Below are 22127 nucleotides of genomic sequence, written 5' to 3'. Positions count from 1 at the left end.
TGTTAGAATAGTTGGTCTTCTTCATTCCTTTTGGTTTTCTGCTGGGAATATGAATCTAGATAAACCAGCAAACTACCTCAAAGTAAATTTTACTTCCAAAATATGTTGCTATATATAAAAGCCTAATATGCTAAGAGTCTAACCGTTTGACCCTTCAACCAGTCGCTATGATGCACACTGACCACAAAGGGACAGACACTCTAACCAGTAGGTTAGTTTGCTGCTGGCATCTGGCCCATATGGACTGAGAGACATGGTCCTACACACCCTGGAGCCCCTCCCGCGGTTCCTCCTTGTCCCTGTTAGTGGGATTTCTCTGACTGGCCTGCACCCTCTCGCAATCCAGGACCCCTCAGAGGATTTCAGAGAGCTGGTTTCAGCCTGACCCCCACAGACCAGGCCACGGGACCCCACCCACCAGGTCTCTTGTTTTATTATATATCTTAAAACAAAAACACCTCCTATAGTCAGAGCCCCCCTGTTTGGGGGATCATAATAATATCTCATTTATAGAGTATTAAAAAGTTTTATATTGGCTTTATTTAGGGAGATAGTACAAGGTTTCATCATTTGTATTTGACAGCTTAGAAACTGAGGCTGAGTTGACCTGCCTGAGACTACATGTGCTTCTATTCACAAAACTTAGACCAGAGCTTTTTCCTTTTTTCTTATTGTTCTTTCTAAAAGTCTGTAATTAATTGTCTTCTGTATTGCAGCCTCTTCATTTATATCTCTGAGATTCAGTGTATGCCAAGCGTAGTAAAAACTAAATATATACACAGTTTGGGAGGAGCACTGGAACAAATTAGTATGGCTGATCTCTGTCTTCATTCTCAGAGTACAATCTTCGCTGTCCCACTCCGAATGGAGTAGACTTTGTATTTGCTCATTATTGAAACTACAGATTGAACAGGATAAGAACAGAGTTCTGTTTAAGAACAAGTTTTATGTCTAGGGGGCATTAATTAAAACCAGTTGGTTTGAGAAAAGAACTTTCTGTCTGATATGCATCTCTGTGAATTCTCTCCACTCTTACTTCTTTGCTTTAAATAGCATAGTTTTAAGATTTCTTAGCAGGAAAAAGAAGGTAGATAAAGGGACTATATACACACATGCATATGGTAGTTCTACTATTTTGCTTTTTGTAAAAGCATTTGTTTAAAAACAAAGGATAATTTGTGAAATACACTTGAATTTGACTTTCTTGTCTTTTGTTACACTATTCTTTTTTTTTTTTTTAAATATATTTTATTGATTTTTTACAGAGAGGAAGGGAGAGAGATAGAGAGCTAGAAACGTCGATGAGAGAGAAACATCGACCAGCTGCCTCTTGCACACCCCCTACCGGGGATGTGCCCGCAACCAACGTACATGCCCCTGACTGGAAATGAACCTGGGACCTTTCAGTCCGCAGACTGACGCTCTACCACTGAGCCAAACCGGTTTCGGCTTGTTACACTATTCTTAATACCTAGTTCCGTGTTTCCCTGAAAATAAAACATCCTCCGAAAATAAGACCTACTTACAGGTTTCCTTCTGAGTGAAATATAAGGCATCCCCCCGAAAATAAGGCCCCCCAAGCTCTGTCTCAGAATGAAAATTAATTTACCATAAACTGGTCGCTAGGGCCGCCCCGACTGGCTTCTAGCAACCAGTGACATTACGCGGAGTCCTGACGTCACTGCGGAGCGGAGGTCGGTTGGAATGAGCAGTAAGCACTGAGAGAGAGGAGGAGACTTTCGCAGAGGTGTGTAGAAGAACAGGAGGATTACAGCAGATGGGACGAGGCGAAGGTAGTGAGTGCTAGTCTGTCTCTGGTGATACTATCTGATGCTCGCGGCTGCCCTCATGATGACTGAAGGTTCTCAGTCAGTGGCAGACCCTGCTCCAGCCCAGATCCAGGCCCCAGAAAACCCAGTGACAGTCTCCAGGCAAGCCCCAGGGGGTAAATGTCTGATAAAAGGGTAGGGGGGATGTCTGGTGAAGGTGTTCAGTGGCACAGGGGTGGGGGAGGGGGATCACTTAAAATGACACAGGAGGATCAGAGGGGGCAATCAAAATGACACAGGAGGATCAAAAGGGGTTACTAAAATAGTAATCCACCCTCTGATTCTCCTGTGCCATTTTGATTCCCACCTCTGATTCCCCCCGCCCCCCCCCGCCCGTGTCATTTTAAGTGATCCCCCTCCCCCCACCTTGATACCCCAATTCCTTTTTTTTTACCCCTAGAAATGAGCGCAAAAAGAAAAAGCTACTCTGTGGAGTACAAGAAAGGAATCGTGGAAGACTCTTGGGGCCAAAATCTTACTCCTTTCTGCATAGAGAAGCTGTTGAGTATCAGATTGGTCCAAAAATGGCGAGCAGAATATGGTAACCTCATCGAACAAGTGGACAAGGGAAATGCTAAAAAGTGCAAGTGTAGATCAGGTCGGCAACCATTATTTTCCGAGCTGGAAGACCTGATCTGTGAATGGGTTGTTGACAGGAGAGCAAAGGCTTTGGTTGGGAATAAGGCTCAGATTCAAGAATTTGCCCTTGCAATGGCACCACAGTTTCACATAGCCCCAGAAGACTTCAAAGTATCACAACACTGGCTGGATAATTTCCTTCAGCGAAGTGAACTGTCTTTAAGAAGATCTGCAACATTGTTTAGGTTGGAAGATACTCAAGTTATTAAGCGAGCACTTGCATTCAAGTCCTTTATTGATGATGCTGACTTCTCTAAATACAATCTTTCCAACATGATTGCTATGGATGAAACTGCAGTGTTTATGGGCCAATCATCTCAAACAATTGAACAGCGGGGTGCCTCCTTACTGTACATTCCCTCCACTGCTTACGAAAGTGCACGTGTTTACTGTATTTTGGCAGTTCGTCTGGATGGCACTAAAATCCCACCTTTCATCATTTCTAAAAGCAAGAAGTAAAAGATTGAACCTCCTTTGGGTGTTTTTATTCTTGAAACTGAAAGAGCCTGGGCCACACAAGCAGTTATAAGGAAGTGGGTCGATTTAATGCTGCTGCTTGTTATGCGAGGGAGCCAAAGAGGTCTGCTAGTCTGGGATGCAGCCAGCAGTCACTGCGCTAAAGACATGAAGACATTTCTTCATGAAAGAAAAATATATCAGATAATGATTCCTGCAGGAATGATGGCCTATCTCCAGACTCTTGGTATTGCAATAAACAAGCCATTCAAAGACAATTTGCACATGGAAATTAATGACTACATTGAAAATAGAATGGAGAGAAATCAGCGTGGAAACTTTGTGGAACCTAAACTGCAAGAAGTTGTGACTTGGGTGAAGAATTTATGAGAGAAAATCACTGACAGTTGCATTGCAAATGCACTGCGAGCAGGCTACCTTGACAAAAAGTACTCATTTAAAGACAGTGCTGTTGCTAAACATGAGAGATTTGGTCCACTGATTCTGAAAGACATGGAGTCACAAGAAATTCACCAGGAAATTCAGGAATTGGATTGTTGTGATGATGTTCCAGAAGATGATGACATGATTGTCATTGAATAAATGAGTAAATTCTTGATACTGTAGGATTCACAGTTTGTTTGGTTTGTGTTGACAACTACCATACTACCGTACTGTATACAGGTAATAAATTTCCTTTATTTTCATTTAACAATAAATTTGTACCGTATTCTTCATGGAAAAATAAGACATCCCCTGAAAATAAGACCTAGCACATCTTTGGGAGCAAAAATTAATTTAATCACTGTCTTATTTTCGGGGAAACAGGATATATATATATAGGTCTTCAGTAATAGCAAGTATTCAGTAACTTGCTGTAGGTGTGAGTGAGTGCGTGAGTGAATAGGGCAGAAAATGAGTTCTAGCTTTTGTCTTCCTCTCTGAAAAAACAAAACAAAAAAAAGAGTGATTTTTTTCATAGAAGCTTTGCCTTTCATGATGGTTTAGAGATAAGAAATGTGTCTAAAATTTTCTTTTTTGTCCAGGACGTTCTCATAAAATTTCCATTTTCGTCCAGGATGTTCTCATAAATGTCCTGAGAATGATTATGAGTTTATGATTTATGGATTATTTAAACCCTTGTACAGAATGTTTGTATTTTTGAATGGTATTAATTTTATTTATTTATTTTAATCCTTTAAATATTTTATTTTATTGTTGACATTGTATTACAGATATCTTCCATTTCCCTCCCCCCTGGCATCCCACCACCCCCTACCCACCTACCCAGGTCTTCACCACCCTATTGCTCATGTCCATGGGCTTTGCATATAAGTATATAAGTTCTTTAGTTTATTTCTCCTCATCCCCACACCCTGCACATAGAGCCATGTCAGTTTGTTCCATTCCTCCACGCTTCAGGTCTTATTTTGTTAGTCAATTCAGTTTGTTTATTAGATTCCATAAATAAGTGAGATCATGTGATATTTGTCTTTCTCAGATTGGCTTATTTCACTTAGCATAATAGTCTCTAGGTCCATAAATGCCATCCTGAAGGGTAAAACATCCTTCTCTTTATATCTTTTTTTTTTTTTTTTTTTTTTTTTTTTACAGCTGCAGAGTATTCATTTTGTAAATGTCCCACAGCATCATTTTTATCCACTCATCCATTGATGTGCACTTGGACTGTTTCTAAATCTTAGCCATTGTAAACAGCACTGCTATAAACATAGGGGTGCATATATTCTTCCTGATTGGAGTTTGGGGAATTTTAGGATATATTCCAAGAAGTGGGTTTGCTGGGTTAAATGGTAATTTCATTTTGAATTTTTTTTTTGGAAACTCCATACTGTTTTCTATAGTGGCTGTACCAATTTGCATTCCCACCAGGACTGAACTAGTATTCTCTTTTCTCTGCATCCTCACCAGCTCTTGTTGTTTGTTGATATATTGAGCTATTCTGACAGATGGGAGGTGATATCTCATTGAGGTTTCAATGACTAGTGATTTTGAGAATATTTTCCCCATATGTCTCTAGGCCATTCGTATATGGTATTTGGAATACTGTCTAGGTGCTCTGCCCATTTTTAAATTAGGTTGTTTGTCTTCCATTTGTTGAATTGTATGAGTTCTTTATATATTTTTGTAATTAAGCCCTTATTAAATGTGTAATTGCCAAATATGTCCTCCCATACACTGGGTTCCTTTTTTATTTTGATGGTAGTTTCTTTTGCTGTGTAGAAGCTTTGTATCGTATTTTGTGCAAATTTGTGCATGAATGGGGTCCCTGATGCACAAATTTGTGCATGGGTGGAGTCCCTCAGTTTGAATGATGAATGGGGCCAATCAGGGCCCATTGGGGCTGGCTGGCTGTGGGGAGGGACTACGGGAGGTTGGCTGGCCATGGGAGATTGGCTGTGAGAGTACTCTGACCCCCAAGGGGCATCCCCTGCATTATGTGTCTTCCCCCTGGTGGTCAGTGTATCCTCATAGTGACTGGTCAACTGGTCATTCAGTTGACTGGTCATAACAGTCTCTTAGGCTTTTATATATATATATAGTCCCATTTGTTTATTTGTTCCTTTGTTTCTTTTGCCTAGGAGATGTATCAGCAAATTTTGCTATGTCTGAGATTTTACTGCATTTTTTTAAAAATAATTTTTATGGTTTTGTGGCTTACATTTAAGTCTTTTACTCATTTTGGGTTTATTCTTGTGTATGGTATAAGTTGGTGGTCTAGTTTCACCTTTTTACATGTGTCTGTCAAGTTTTCCCAAAACCATTTGTTGAAGAAACTACATTTACTCCATTGGTTGTGCTTGCCTCCTTTGTCAAATATTAATTGATCATAATGGTGTGGAGAGACCAATTTCTGGGGTCTTTGTTCTGATCCATTGGTATGTATGCCTGTTTTGTATCAGTAACAGGAGTTTTGAATATAGTGGGTTTGTATTGTAGTATAGTTTGATATTTGGTTTTGTGATCTCTCCTACTTTGTTCTTCTTTCAAAGGATTGCTGTAGCTCTTTGGGGTCCCTTATGATTCCATATAAATTTTTGGAGAATTTGTTCTAGTTCTGTGCAGAATGCCATTGGTATTTTAATAGGGTTTACATTGAATCTGTAGACTGCTTTGGGTAGTATAGACATTTTCCTTTCTCATGCTGTTATAGTTTGCACTCAGTTCTTTAAGCATCTTTATAACCATTGATTTGAACCTCATTTCTGATATCTTGCTTCCTCCATTTCTTTTAGGTTTTTTTTTTTTTTCTGGAGACGCATCCTTTCCTTTAACTTGTGGGTTGTTTCTTTGTCTCCCCATTTATCTGTCTCTTTGTATTTGTTTCTATATATTATAGAGAAATGTTATATCTTCCAGTCTTCATGGGATGGCTTTATGTAGAAAGTGTTTTAAAGGGTTTAGTGGTGCTGTCTCTTTGGTCACCTGAGCTGGATGCTCTAGGATTGCCCCTTGTGTCCATTATTTGAGATCGCCTGCTATAATTGGGACTATCCCCTCTGACTTGTTGACAGCGAGGCTCAACTCAAATCTTGTCATGCCAGCTCTTACACAGGTTTGGCATAACAGAACAAGACACAATAGGACTGAACCAAAACACCACCAAAATAAATTTATGCAAAACAACAACAGGAAAGACTAAGAAGAAAAAAGAAGAGCCGGCACCGGTTTGGCTCAGTGGATAGAGCGTCGGCCTGCGGACTGAAAAGTCCCGGGTTCGATTCCAGTCAGGGCATGTACCTTGGTTGCGAGCACATCCCCAGTAGGGGGTGTGCAAGAGGCAGCTGGTCGATGATTCTCTCTCATCGATGTTTCTAACTCTCTATCCCTCTCTCTTCCTCTCTGTGAAAAAATCAATAAAATATATATTTAAAAAAAAAAAAAAAAAAAAAAAAAGAAAGAAAAAAGAAGAGAAAGAAAACAAAGAAAAGATAAAAGATCGCCCCCAACTGCCCTCCCCTGCCAGCCTGATCACCCACAACTGCCCTCCATCTTGTGGTGGCCATCTTGAGACATGAGACCAAACACTTAGAGGGGATATAAAACAGAGGGATAAAGAAGAAAATATGGCAATAAGGGAGCAAGGAGATAGCTAAAAGAACTAGTATAGAGATGAAAAAGAAAAGGAAACAGAAAATAATGAAATAATAATGAATTTAGGGCAAAATCAGCCAGCCTAACAAATAAACAAAAAATAATAATAATGAATTTAAAATGTGGTAACAATGGATATATTAAGATACTAGAGGCCTAGTGCATGAAATTCATGCATGGGGGTGTCCCTCAGCCCAGCCTGCACCCTCTCCAATCTGGTACCCCTCGGGGGATGATTGACTGTAGGATTAGGCCTAAACAGCAGTTGAACATCCCTCGCCAATTCCGAGACTGCTGGCTCCCAACTACTTGCCTTCCTGCCAGTTTGATTGCCCCCTAACCGCTCCCTTGGAGGCCTGATTGATGCCTAACTGCTCCCCTGCTGGCCTGATCGCCCCCAACTGTCCTTCCCTGCCAGCCTGATCACCCACAACTGCCCTCCATCTTGTGGTGGCCATCTTGTGACAACATCATGGCAGCCATCTTATGATGATTTTGCATGAGGGTGTCGCATGACACCACCTAGGCTTTTATCATATAGGATAGGTAGGAACATTTAAAAAGAAAAAGAAAAGAGAGAAGAGAAAAACAAAATAAAATGAGGAAAAAAATCTAATAAAAGAGAAATATGCAAACTGATCATACCTCCAGGATACCCACCAGACAATCAGGAGTGAGTATGCAAATTAACCCAACAAAAGGTGGATTAATTTGCATACACAGGCACCATGTGGCGGGGGAGTGAGATGCTTGTGTCATCACCACGGCAATGACACAAGATTCTGCACTGCCCCAGCCACTCCAGGCCTCTGGGCAGCATGGGAAGGTGGAAAGGCAGCTCTGGGCTGGAGCAAGGGCAGAAAGACAGCAGCCAAAGGAACAAGGGTCCATTCTTGCATGAATCTTCATGCATTGGGCCTCTAGTAATAACAATAAAAAGACAAAAATTGAATAGAATCAATAGAAAGAGAAAAATATGAGATATGTAAGAAAAAAGAGGAAGAATAAACAGCAAACAAAAAACAAAAACAAAAACAAAACCCACTCCCTCACACACACTCAAAAACCTTTGGGTTCACTATTTTTGGAGCTCACTGGGTTTTGCTTTAATGTTATTAAATCTGGTCTGTTGGTGTATCTATCAGGGGCCTCCATGGCGCTTCTTTGACCCTGGGCAATCTGATTGAGGCCAGATAGTTTGTAGCCCCTAATAGTCCATAGGTGGGGCCTCCTTAGCTTAGAACCTGGATCTGCTTGAGTCTCATACCTTGAGTTTCCTAGTTCTGAGCTGCTCTCCCTTCTACCAAGCAGCTGGGCTCTGTTGGTGTATCCTGGTCTTGGCCAGGATGGTTTGTTCAGACTAGTGTTGCGAGTGGTGCTTGTAGGACAAGGGGCTGGGCACTTTCTCTCCTAATGCCTCAGCCTGGCTTTCTGGCTCACTTTGCTGCCACCTGCAGGGTAACAGATTTCCAGTCCTGTGCTGTTTCTCCTTATCTCATATTACTGCAAGTCGGGTTAGAAGTAGCTGTTTTATCAGTGGGAAAGAGGGCATTTTCCCTTGAGTTCAGGTGGGCAGGGTTGATTCTCCTTCCTGGTTCTACTGTCCAGTCCTCTTTTTTACCACTAGCAGGAGTTCCTACAAATCTGCAGCCTCTTCAGTCTTCTCAGATCGTCAGTTCTAATAGGAGTGAGTAAGTACACAGCAGGGGCGAGAATCCTGCAAATCAGTGATGGCTGCTAGGTTTCCTGTGGCAGTGTCTGCATCTGGCACTCGGGGTCTAGGGCAATGTCCTCCGCAGGCCGTGTTGTTGGGGTGGTCATGTGTGGGTTCCTGCAGCAGCAGCAAATCCGGGTGGTGGCTAGCTGAGTGTCTAGCCACTGCCGCTCCCCACAGCCTCTGCCGGAGGTGGACCATATCCTTTGTATTTTTTGATCCTCAGTATGAGTTGTGCAGGAGGCAGCTGATCAATGATTCTCTTAGGTAATAAGTTTTTCTTAAGGTAATAAGTCCTATAAACAAGCGACCCATTTCCTAAAGCACTAACATTTAATGATAAACCAAATTGAAGAGTCTTAATTTAGTTTAGATCTTTGTTGTTATCTTATATCTCTGGATAGGTCCAGAAAAATATACAACTATTTACTGTATTCTTCTCTCTTTTGACACTTTATGTGCCTCACAGTGAATGAGAAACTTCCTATAGAGTAGAAGTGTCCAAACTTATTTTAAGAATTAAAGCATATGGTCATTTTGGAATAAAACATAAGTAGCCTCCTTAAAAAGACTCTTCAATTTGTTTTTATAGAAAAACTATGTTTTCAGCTTGGAGCTAATCATTGATCAATTTTAATCATTCATAAAATTATCAGTAGTTTACAGGCTGACATTTTTAAGAGTTATGGTACTTCTCATTTATAGGTTAATATTCCTAATAATACTTCTTAATTACATTTCATTTTATGAATACTTTTTTTTTGAGCTAGATGAACTCAATGGTAAAATATATATATTTTTAATATATTTTATTGATTTTTTACAGAGAGGAAGGGAAAGAGATAGAGAGCTAGAAATGTCGATGAGAGAGAAACATCGACCAGCTGCCTCTTGCACACCCCCTACTAGGGATGTGCCCGCAACCAAGGTACATGCCCTTGACCGGAATCGAACCCGGGACCTTTCAGTCCACCGACCGACGCTCTACCACTGAGCCAAACCGGTTTCGGCTCAATGGTAAAATATTTAACACAGTTTTAGGATTCATATGGTTGGCTCCAGAATTCTGGAGATATTTGACCCTTCAAAGTTGAGCCACATTTAAGGAACAGACAGATACTTGACAAGTCAGATATATTCAGACACTTTATCTTAACAAGGCAGGTACACAAAACTAAAATGTGTTTCAAACTAATTAATATTGATTGGATCCTGTCAGAAATTATGATTCTCCATTTCATGAAATGTCTGTACTGTTAATAAAATTCTGTGATTCTCATGAGTTCAGAGCAGTTTAGCAATAGGAAAGGAATGCAGAATGTGGTTCTCTTTGCTCAGTCTACAAATCAGGTTTGACTCTGATTTTACTTTTTCCTATTTTGTTTCAATTGTTTGATTGACTAACTTATTATTTAACTAAGAAAATTCTATCTTCTGGGCCACAGGAATCTAACAAATTTTTGTGTTATGTCCCTGATTCCAAAACATCCTGTACTTGACAATGCAACTCAGTAAATTTTATTAGGCAGTTTGCATGACTGATTCCTTTAGATATTTGACAATACACACAATAACAACAAAACATATAAGAAGTTTTAGTAAAAACATTATTCCATAAATTGATGGTGGTATAAATGAGAACTGGGAAAATTCTAGATCTTTACCATTTCTAGCATCATGTCATGTGGTGAACTGACTTAGAAAGTTCATAAAAGGAACCCTTCTGACAAACAGCATAGTGGGAGCAGGGCATACCATCCTTCACCGTTGACCAGAATAAACTAAGGACTTGACTACATTTTTTTGCAGGTGCCTTATTAGTAATGGCAAATGAACTTAGTGTTTTTAAATTTTTAGTTAAACCCTCAATTTTCTTACTGAAAATGCTTGTCTTAATTAATTAACTAAAAACAAAAAAAAACACCCATTATTTGTTATGTATCAAATAGGCCACACCAGGTTAGTCTGGCTGCATTGAGACATGCAGAGCACAATAGGTAACTGTATTCAAGAAGATCATAACCTAAAAGTGATATTGGCTTTTGTTTCTTGAAATTCTTGTAGCTCAAAAGCAAGTACAAAATTTAGCAATTTTTCCAGCTCCATAAGGACTTATAAGAACCCTTTGATCCTCTTATTAGATGATAGATTTCAGAGGTTCTTTAGTCAGCCAAGTATGTAACTTAGCTAATAAGGCTTTGAATGATCTTTATTTTCTCCAAGGTACCAGGGAACAAACTTGGAGATGAAGGCAAGACTGGGGATAGCACTGCTGCAATTTAAGCTGCCTCCAGCTCTAGAAAGTACGAGAGACAGTCATAGAAACAGACACTAAAATATCAGTAACTAATTTTGTATGTGGAGGATAGTATGAGGAACCACCATATTTAAACAGTATACTCTGTGAGGCATCAGAAAACACCTATACTAATAAAAGGGTAATATTAATCTTTCCGATGTCCTTCCAGACAAAGCCACGGTGGTGGGGACTGAGGCAGAGGTAGTTAGAGGGGATAAGGCAGGCAGGGGAGAGTGGTTAAGGGTGATCAGGAAGGCAGGCAGAGGCAGTTAGGGGCAAATAGGCAGGTAGGAATTAGGGTTTTGGGGTGATCAGGAAGACAGGCAGGTGAGTGGTAAGAGCCAGTGGTCAAGGATTGTGGGAGGGATGTCCAAATGCTGGATTGCGAGAGGGTACCGGCCGGGCTGAGGGACTTCCCTCCCCTGCACGATTTTGTGCACCAGGCCTCTAGTGAATTATAAAATTTTAAAACCAAAGAGACTTCATTTGAGAAGGTATTCATCAGATCTCAAACCTATAATTTGTTTTTGTAATATGGAAGAAGTGGTATTCGTTGGGATGTTTCTTTTAAAGAATATTCACTCATTTAAAAAAAATATTTTTGGTAATCCTGGAAACTAGAAAGCCAATTGATTTGTAGAAAATGTGAATGAGCATCTAAGACTGAAGTTCTATACAGTGTTACAGTTAAGGTTTCACTGGGAGGAAAAGTGTTTGGGTTGTTAATTGATTCTTTACTAATGACAAAAACCTAGGAATTCCAATTCTGTCTGAGGTAAAGGTTGAAATTTGAAAGTCATCAGGGCATATAAATAGATATATCAAAATTAAACCTATTTTTGTATCAGTAAGATCAATTACTTAAAATTATAGATGCAAACAGCTGCCAGGCTGGGAGCGGCCAGGCCCGGAGCAGCCGGGACTGGTGCGGCCAGGCCCGGAGCAGCGACTGCCAGGCTGGGAGCGGCCAGGCCCGGAGCAGCCGGGTCTGGTGCGGCCAGGCCAGGAGCAGCGGCTGCCAGGCTGGGAGCGGCCAGGCCCGGAGCAGCAGCTGCCAGGCTGGGAGCGGCCAGGCCCGGAGCAGCCGAGTCTGGTGCAGCCAGGCCCGGAGCAGCGGCTGCCAGGCTGGGAGCGGCCAGGCCCGGAGCAGCCGGGTCTGGTGCGGCCAGGCCCGGAGCAGCGGCTGCCAGGCAGGGAGCGGCCAGGCCCGGAGCAGCCGGGTCTGGTGCGGCAAGGCCAGGAGCAGCGGCTGCCAGGCTGGGAGCGGCCAGATCCGGAGCAGCAGCTGCCAGGCTGGGAGCGGCCAGGCCCGGAGCAGCCGGGTCTGGTGCGGCCAGGCCCGGAGCAGCGACTGCCAGGCTGGGAGCGGCCAGGCCCGGAGCAGCCGGGTCTGGTGCGGCCAGGCCCGGAGCAGCGGCTGCCAGGCTGGGAGCGGCCAGGCCCGGAGCAGCCGGGTCTGGTGCGGCCAGGCCCGGAGCAGCGGCTGCCAGGCTGGGAGCGGCCAGGCCCGGAGCAGCCGGGTCTGGTGTGGCCAGGCCAGGAGCAGCGGCTGCCAGGCTGAGAGCGGCCAGATCCGGAGCAGCAGCTGCCAGGCTGGGAGCGGCCAGGCCCGGAGCAGCCGGGTCTGGTGCGGCCAGGCCCGGAGCAGCGGCTGCCAGGCTGGGAGCGGCCAGGCCCGGAGCAGCCGGGTCTGGTGCGGCCAGGCCCGGAGCAGCGGCTGCCAGGCTGGGAGCGGCCAGGCCCGGAGCAGCCGGGTCTGGTGCGGCCAGGCCCGGAGCAGCGGCTGCCAGGCTGGGAGCGGCCAGGCCCGGAGCAGCGGCTGCCAGGCTGGGAGCGGCCAGGCCCGGAGCAGCCGGGTCTGGTGCGGCCAGGCCCGGAGCAGCGGCTGCCAGGCTGGGAGCGGCCAGGCCCGGAGCAGCCGGGTCTGGTGCGGCCAGGCCAGGAGCAGCGGCTGCCAGGCTGGGAGCGGTCAGGCCCGGAGCAGCCGGGTCTGGTGCGGCCAGGCCCGGAGCAGCGGCTGCCAGGCTGGGAGCGGCCAGATCCGGAGCAGCAGCTGCCAGGCTGGGAGCGGCCAGGCCCGGAGCAGCCGGGTCTGGTGCGGCCAGGCCAGGAGCAATGGCTGCCAGGCTGGGAGCAGCCAGGCCCGGAGCAGCGGCTGTCAGGCTGGGAGCGGCCAGGCCCGGAGCGGCCGGGACCGGAGCAACCGGTCCCAGAGCAGCCGGGTCGGGTGCGGCCAGGCCTGTAGCAGCAACAGCCAAGTCCAGAGCAACTAGGTCGGGAGCGGCAGTGACCAGACCCGGAGCAGCTGGTTGTGGAACGAACCAGAGCAACAGAGGCCAGGCCCGGAGCAGCCAGGCCCGAAACAGCTCGCTCCTCGCCTGTACCTGCCCACAGCTGCCTCTCAGACATGGCTGGAAACTTTTGCGGGAACTTGAGGGTCTGCTGAATCAAGTGATGAAGGCTTAGATCTGGATGTGTTGAGTTAGTATAGCGCTGGGGTGCTGATCTGTGAGTGCCTTGGGTGGGGCCTGGATGAGGCTGGTTGACCTATTTGGAAATGTCTTTTGTGTGAAGTGTATCATTGGGCATGTGGAGGTATTATTGATATGAGAAAATGCTAAGTAACAGATTTACTATCTGAAAAGGGATTTACTATCGGGGAAAGGGAGGGAGGAAGAGACTGAACATAAACTGTGCACCTATGGATGAGGACAATGGGGGATGGGGAGGGGGCAGAGGGTGGGGTGGGAACCTGGTGGAGGGGGGAAGAAAAGAGGAACCTTTGTAATAATATGAACAATAAAGATTGATTTAAAAAAAAAAATTATAGATGCAAGATTATTTCTAAAACAAAACAATCTGTTTTTTTTTAATTCTCTAATTCTAGGTTATTTTAACTTAGGATCATTTACTATTTTGTCAATCTGAAAAGGGTTTTTTAAATTTCAAAAATTGGATTAAATTACACAATGTTTCTTTCAATGGTCTTTTTTTAAATTTTACCCATTTTTCCTTTTATGGTGTGCTTTTTTTTTTTAATTGGCTTCTACAGAGAGGAAGAGAGAAGGATAGAGAGCCAGAAACATCAATGAAAGAGAGACATTGATCAGCCACATCCTGTACACTCCCCACTGGGTATGTGCCCGCAACCAAGGTACATGCCCTTGAACTGAAATCGAACCTGGGACCCTTGAGTTCGCAGGCGACGCTCCATCCACTGAGCCAAACCGGTCAGGGCTAGTTCAGTGATCTTATCTGTTGAATTCATTTTTCCCTTTTACCATTCTTTCCTCTTCATCTTTTCAATATCTTCATTATACCACACAGGTTTTTATCACTTAAAAATATGCTTGAGCCCAGCTGACATGGGTTCAGTGTTTATAGGTTGGACGTCAACCTATAAACTAGGAGGTCACGGTTCAATTTCCATTCAGGGCACAAACCTGGGCTGTGGGCTTGATTCTCAGTATGGGTTATACAGGGGTAGCCAATCAATGATTCTCTCTCATCATTGATGTTTCTATCTCTCTCTCCCCCTCTCCCTTCCTCTCTGAAATCAATAAAAAAATATATTTTTAAAAAGACTGTTTCTGAAAGGGCTTTGTGGAATTGGGAGTATAGACCCCTGCATCTGTCATGAGGGGAAGGTGCTATTCAAATTTCAGGCAAAGTGGTCTGCGTGTGTGTTTCCCTGTCCTAGAGTTAGTCTTCGGAGAATGTCCCAGAATATTTCCCTGCCCTCAGCTGGGCGGAAATCCTCTGGATACTAAGAGTTTCTATAAGCTCTCCTATGAGCACCAGTTAGGTTCCCAGGATAGTAGAGTGGATGGCCCCACCCCCAATCAAGTCACTAATACTCCCTGATTCAATTTAAACTTGTAGGCTTGGTCTGTGCTACTGTCTCTGCAATGCTTGAGATGCAGGGAGTTGCAGGCAGGGCTCTTGAGAGTGGGGTGGGCTGTATCACTTAGGGAGGGTTTTTTTTCCTTTTCCTGAGCCATGGCTTCTGGGAGGGGCCAGCCCTTCTCAGGAAAAATGGCTGTTTTGATTTGTGGGGGTAAGACCAAATGCAGTCTCCTGGCTGCCTTTTTTCCATGTCTCCCCCCAATGCTTTCCACCCCAGCCTCTCCTTAGGCACCTTGAGTCCTCACCACCCTCCTTCCACTGAATCTGCAGGTGAGTAGCTGCAAATGAAAATCCTGTATTATAGGTTTATAAAAATAATAAACTGAGGCTTTTTCTCCTGCTGGCTCTGGCCTACTGGCTCTGGTGTCCTTGGCAGCCCTGCAGGCTTTCACAGCTGGATGATATGTTCTTTTTTTCTTTTTAAAATAAATCTTTATTGTTCATATTATTACAAATGTTCCTCATTTCCCCCCCCTCCATGGCTCCCCTCCACCAGGTTCCCACCTCACCCTTTGCCCTTTCCCCACCCCCCATTCTCCTCATCCATAGGTGCACAGTTTATGTTCAGTCTCTTCCTGCACCCCCCCACTCCCCTTTTCCCTGAGAATTGTCAGTTCACTCTCCTTCCATACCTCTGTTCTATTATATTCACCAGTTAATATTGTTCATCAGATTTTTTAATTCCCTTGGTTTTTAGATTCAGTTGTTGATAGTTCCTTATTTGTTGTTCATAATTTTTATCTTCATCTTATTTCTCTTCCTAAAGAACCCCCTTCAGCAATTCATATAATTCTGGTTTGGTGGTGATGAACTCCTTTAGCTTTTTTATTTTTTATTTGTGAAGCTCTTTATCTGGCCTTCAATTCTGAGTGATAGCTTTGCTGGGTAGAGTATTTTTGGCTGTACGTTCTTGCTATTTATCACCTTGAATATTTTTTGCCATTCCCATCTGGCCTGGATGGTTTCTGTTGAGAAATCAGCTGACAATCATATGGGTTTTCCTTTATAGGTAAGTACCTGCTTTTCTCTTGCTGCTTTCAATATTCTCTATTTGTCTTTTGCTCTTGGAATTTTAATTATGATTTGTCTTGGTGTGGTCCTCTTTGGATTCCTTTTGTTTGGGGTTCTGTGCGCTTCCTGGACTTGTAAGTCTAATTCTTTCCCCAGGGTGGGGGGGAAGTTTTCTGTCACTATTTCTTTCAGTGTGTTTTTGATATCTTGCTCTCTCTCTTCTTCTGGGGTTCCCATAATTCTGATATTGGTTTGCTTGAAGTTGTCCCAGAGGTTTCTTACATTATCTTCAACTTTCTTGATTCTCTTGTCTTCTTGCTCCTGCAGAGGACTGTCTTCTGGCTCTTTATGTTCCAAATCTTTGTCTTGATTCTTGCAATCTTCCATTCTGTTTTTAGAACTCTGTATAATATTTTTTTATTTCAGACAATGTATTCTTTATTTCTAGTTGATCCCTTATTATTTCTAGTTGATCCCTTTTCATGTCCTCATAGGTCTCATTTATTTTATTGGCCTTTTCTAGGAAATTCTTGAAAAACCTTATAACTGTGGTTTTGAACTCTATATCCAGTCACTTTTTGTCCTCCATTTCTTTTGTTTGTGATCTGTTTCCTTGTCTCGGCATTTTCACAGCTTCCCTGAGTTGGTAGGGTGGCTTTGTGTGCTAAGGTGTCCTCTATGGTTCAGTGGGTCAGCCTCCCAGTTACCTGAGGTGGACACTCTTGGTGCACCTCTTTGTGGACTGTGTGTACAGCTTTATTGTAGTTAAGTCTTGATTGTTGTTGGTATCGCTGGGAGGAACTGACCTCCAAGCCAATTGGTTGTGAGGATCAGCTGTATCTATTCTGCGAGACAGTCTTATTCGACTAGACTTGAAAAATTGCAAAAGCCTCTGTGTTCAGCTTGGATGGGGAGGAGTTTCAGAGTGGAGCCTATCACCTTGGCTTCCTATCAGCCCCGCCCTATGAGGTTCTTGAGTCTCAGAGTTTCTCAGTGTCCTTTGGTACTCACTACTTTGGTACTTGCTGCAAGCACCTCTGAGAGAAAGGTGCACTTGAGTTTTGCCCACTACCAGACAGGCTAGTCTCTCCCCCAATGAGCCCGGAACTGAGGTTCAGTGCAGTTGAAAGTGGGGTTCAGTGCACTCTGGAGCTTTTGTATCCTTCCCGTTAGTGCAATCCAGTGACACAGTCAACAGTCAGTACTCTGTGCGCATTCACGTGTGCGCCTCTGGGGCTCTGCCTTTCCCTGCTCCCCTGAGTTTCGCCTTACAGCCCAGACTCCCTCTGTATGAGTCTGGGTCCCCAGGGTCTCACCGAGATCTGGGGTTCAGTGTAGTTGGAAGTGAGGTTCAGCACAGTCCTAAGCTTTTATCTCCTTCCCGCTAGGGAATGCCAGCCAGGCACTCAGCTGACCCCTCCTCTCCAGCTCAGCACCGTGTCTCTGTACCTTAGGCTTTTACAGCTCCTCTGATTTTCCTTCTGGTTTTCTCTTTCCTTCTATTTGTAGAATTTCCAGTCAGTCAACTTTCCTGTAGTTCTGGATAATGTCCATTTTGTATTTTAGTTGTATTTTTTTGAAATTGTTGTGTGAGGCTGGAGTTACCATATTTTCCAGTGTATAAGACGACTTTTGAAACGAAAAAAAAGTCAACCAAAAATTGGGGGCAAAAGACCAAAATTGCACAAAAATTACCTGCAGATCTTGACGGCAAAGTAAGTCTTTTCTTTGAAGTGGGGGGTAGTCTTATACAGCGAATATAGGCCTAAACCTATGTTTTAACTGTAAAATTAGGGGGTCATTTTATACGCCGGAAAATACGAGTAGGCATTTACCTATCCCACCATCTTGGTTTCTCTCCTTCCATTGATTTTTAAAGCGAGTGAAAGGGAGGGGGAGATACACAGAGGAAAACATCGGTGTGGGAGAGATGTTGATTGCCTCCTGCACACCCTGACCAGGGCTGGGGATTGAGCCTGCAACTTAGTTACATGCCCTTGACCAGCATCAAACCTAGGACCCTTCAGTCTGCAGGCCAGCACTCTATATACTGAGCCAAACTGGCAAGAGCTAATGTACCTTTCCCACTGCCACAATCTAGTAGTCAAATTCTAGCTTCTCTCCCTCATATGCCTATTTTGATGGTAGTATTTCTGCCCAACCTTCTCATTTCCTCAGAAACCACATGTTTGTTTGTTTTTTTCCCATTCTTCTCTTACAGTCGAAATTCAGAATTTATAGGATAGAATGAAGTCTTAAAAGACCTCAACTGGGTAAACTTTTAGCAACATCCTATTTATTTGAAGTAACTAACTTAGTAAATGTTATTAATTATTTTTTTAAAGAAAGTTCTTGAGTGTATCTACTTTGGTCTAACATCAACCCTTGCTTGGATAATGGCACTGTGGTCTCTAATATCTACTCTGTGCCACTCTCTGTCAATCCATCTCATAATAAACAGTGGTATTTCTAATGTGTAAATATAATCATGTTACTCCTGAGCTTAAAAGTTTCCTATTGTCCATTTTAATTAAATACCAAATCTCCACTTTTGCCTACAAGGCCTATGGTAATTAGATTCCAGCCCTACCTATGTCTCTGGTCTCATCTCTGTGTCTCTCTGTGAGATGCTCTGTATTAGAGCCATCTTGACTTTTTTACTTTCCTCCCAAATTCACCTGTTCTGTGCATCTCAGGGCTGTGCACCTGCTGTTCCCTTTGCCCAGAATGTACTTTATTGGTCATGTTTCCTATCCTCTTCCAGCCCCAACCTTTCAGGTGGCTAATGCCTAGCCAGCCACTGAGGCATTTCTGCCAGGAAGCCTCCTGAGGCTGCAGAGCAGGTTTGTGTCCAAATATGAGTTCCAATTATCTGTGGCTTCCCTTCATAGCATTGGACACATATTTGGTCACTCACATAATTATCTGCAGTATTTGTTGAATGTCTATCTTCTTCAAGAAACCATTAACTCCATGGGAGAAGGGAACTTGTCTGTTTATGTTTGTTCAAAATATCAAAATATCTCCTAGAGTCTAACACTGAGTCTGGCACAGAATAGGTTCTCAATACTGTATATATGATCCAGATGTATAAATTACTTATAATGTAACTAGCAATATAGAATGATGTATATTTACTTTTAAGTGCATGTGGAAGATAATCTAACAATATTATGCAGTTGGGGTTTTTCTGGTCTTGTTTGAAAGAATTCTATATAATAAAAGGCTAATATGCTACGTGTCTAGTCATCCAGTTGACCGTTCAACCAATCAAAGTGTAATATGCTAATGATAGGCTAAGGCAAATAAACTGCTCACTCTGATGTGCACTGACCACTAGGGGGTTTACACTCCCACTGGTAGGTTAGCTTGCTGCTGGGGTCCAGCCAGTCAGGACTGGGCAATAGGTCTGGACATGCCCTGGAACCTTCCCATAGCCCTTCCCTAGCTGGCCAACCTCCTGCATCCCTCCCTGGCCTAATTGTGCACCAGTGGGGTCTCTTGGCCTGGCCTGCGTCCTCTCACAATTTGGGCTGAGACTATCTTTGTTACACCCCCATAAATGATGTTTTATATATTTAAGCACAGTTTGTTTTTCTGAGGCAATTTTAGCTCTTCTCTTTAAAGTTGGGTTCACAATAATATTTTAATTTGAAAATTATTTATCTTAGCTAATATCAGAGCTCAGTATCTGTCAAATTATCAGAAATTTAAATTTATTGGCCACCAAAGTGTAGATAATAATAATGCCACAATTTTTTTTTGTGGCTTAGCTTTTTATTTTTTAAAAAATTCTTTATTGTTTAAAGCATTACATATAGTATTACATGTCTCCATTTCCCCTATTGACCTCTCCCTGGCCACCTCCAGCCCCTGGCACATGCCCTCAGCCCCCTAATATATGTGCCCATTGATTATGCTTTTATGCATGCATATAAATCCTTTGGTTGATCTCTTATCCCCACCCCACCCCCTGCCTTCCCTCTGAAGTTTGATGGTCTGTTTGATGCTTCTTTATCTCTGATCTATTATTGCTTATCAGATTATGCTATTCATTATAGTCCAAAAATGAGTAAGATCATGTGATAGTTATTTTTCTCTGACTGGTTTATTTCACTTAGCATAATGCTTTCCAGGTCCATCCATATCTTTGCAAATGGTAAGAATCCTTTCCTTTTTAGAGCAGCATAGTATTCCATTGTGTAGATGTACCACAGTTTTTTAATCCACTCATCTGCTGATGGGCACTTAGGCTGTTTCCAAATCTTAGCTATTGTAAATTGTGCTGCTATGAACATAGGGGTGCATATGTCCTTTCTGATTGGTGTTTCTAGTTTCTTAGTATATATTCCTAGGAGTTGGATTACTGGGTTAAATGGGAGTTCCATTTTTTTAATTTTTTGAGGAAACTTCATACTATTCTCCACAGTGGCTGCACCAGTCTGCATTCCCACCAGCAGTGCATGAAGGTTTCTTTTTCTCCAGATCCTCTCCAGCACTTGGCATTTGTTGATTTGTTGATGATAGCCATTCTGACAGGTGTGAGATGATAATTCATTGTCATTTTTATTTGCATATCTTGGATGTTTAGTGACTTTGAATGTGTTTTCATATGTGTCTTGGCCTTCTGTATGTCCACTTTCAAAAAGTGTCTATTTAAATCCTTTGCCCATTTAAAATATATATACATATATATAATTGAGCTTTACAGAGAAGAAGGGAGAGGGATAGAGAGTTAGAAACATTGATGAGAAAGAAATATCGATCAACTGCATCCTGCACACTCCCCACTGGGGATGCCCGCAACCCAGGAACATGCATTTGACTGGAATTGAACCTGGGACCCTTCATTCCGCAGGCCAACACTCTATCTATTGAGCCAAACCGATTAGGGCATTTGCCCAATTTTTTGATTGGATGGTTTATCTTCTTTTTGTTAAGATATGTGAGTTCTTTATAAATTGTGAAAATTAGGCCTTATCAGCTATAACATTGGCAAATATGTTCTCTCAGCAGAATAATGCCACATTTTGTCTTAGTTTGGAAACTTTCAATCATATAAAAGTGAAAAGAATAATATAATGAACTTCCCTGTTCTCATAATGTAGCTTTAATAGTTACAGATATATGGCCAATCTTGTTTGAGCTCTTCCCTTTCCCACACCTCCTTTCCCACCCTTCCACTCCTGATGACTAGTGAATTATTTTAAAGCAAATTTAAGATATCATTTCCTTTTACTCATAAATAGTTTAATAAGTACCTAAGATAATAAGTCTTTAAAAATATTCACAATACCAATATCACACCTAAAAATTAATAACAATTTCTTAATATTGTCAAATATACAAACAATATTGAAGTTTCTCTTATTTATTTTATGATTTATTTTTTAAACTGTGAGTTTATATAGATTAGGATTCCCTTTTTCCTGCCCTCTGTTATTTTTTTATCTTGCTCTTTATTTATATGTTTTTAAAACAGTCATTTTAAAAAAAATAGCATTTCCCACAATTGGGATTTTGCTCACTTCATCCTATTCTTTTTAAAATATTCCTTTTTACTTATATTTCTTGTAAACTGGTGATTAGACCAAGAATCTGGTTAATATTTAGTCTCATTTTTTTAAGAGCAAGAATAAAAGTGGCCAAAACTGGTTTGGCTCAGTGGATAGAGCGTCAGCCTGTGGACTGAAAGGTCCCGGGTTCGATTCCAGTCAAGGGCATGTACCTTGGTTGCGGGCACATCTCCAGTAGGGGGTGTGCAAGAGGCAGCTGATCGATGACTCTCTCTCATCAATGTTTCTAACTCTCTATCCCTCTCTCTTCCTCTCTGTAAAAATTCGATAAAATATATTTTAAAAAAAATAATAAAAGTGGCCCATCTTACATTCTATACTTACCTGAGCAATATTCTCAAAACTGTCAAGATCATAAAAAAAAAAAAAAAAAAAAAAATCACAAAAATGTTCCAATCTGGAAGAAACTAAGAAGACATGATAACTAAATATATGAGATCCTAGGCTAGAAAGAAAGGATTATAAGTAAAAACTAAGGAAATTTGAATAAAATATCAACTTAAATTAATAATAATGTATCCATATTGGCTTATTAATTGTGAGAGATATGAACACTAACATAAAATGTTAGCAATACAGGAAAT

General features: G+C 42.5%; 1 protein-coding gene across 2 annotated transcripts in view; it reads left to right on the top strand.

Moving 5' to 3' along the window:
* Window positions 1-22127, top strand: part of SOHLH2 (spermatogenesis and oogenesis specific basic helix-loop-helix 2) — a 62385-nt gene that overhangs the window by 2243 nt on the left and 38015 nt on the right. Inside the window, exon 1 of one of the 2 annotated variants that reach the window (XM_084879577.1) lies at window positions 20385-20506. The exons of the other annotated variant lie outside the window; for it this stretch is intronic. The gene's annotated coding sequence lies outside the window, so the exon portion shown is untranslated. Of the gene's footprint in view, window positions 1-20384; window positions 20507-22127 lie in introns of those variants that run through there. 2 annotated transcript variants of the gene reach the window in all.

This window comes from Pipistrellus hanaki (genome assembly GCF_964339955.1).
Source record: "Pipistrellus hanaki genome assembly, chromosome: 3".
Lineage (NCBI taxonomy): Eukaryota > Metazoa > Chordata > Mammalia > Chiroptera > Vespertilionidae > Pipistrellus > Pipistrellus hanaki.
The sequence above is the reverse complement of the archived record's forward strand: the minus strand, read 5'-3'. Positions and strand labels throughout refer to the sequence as shown.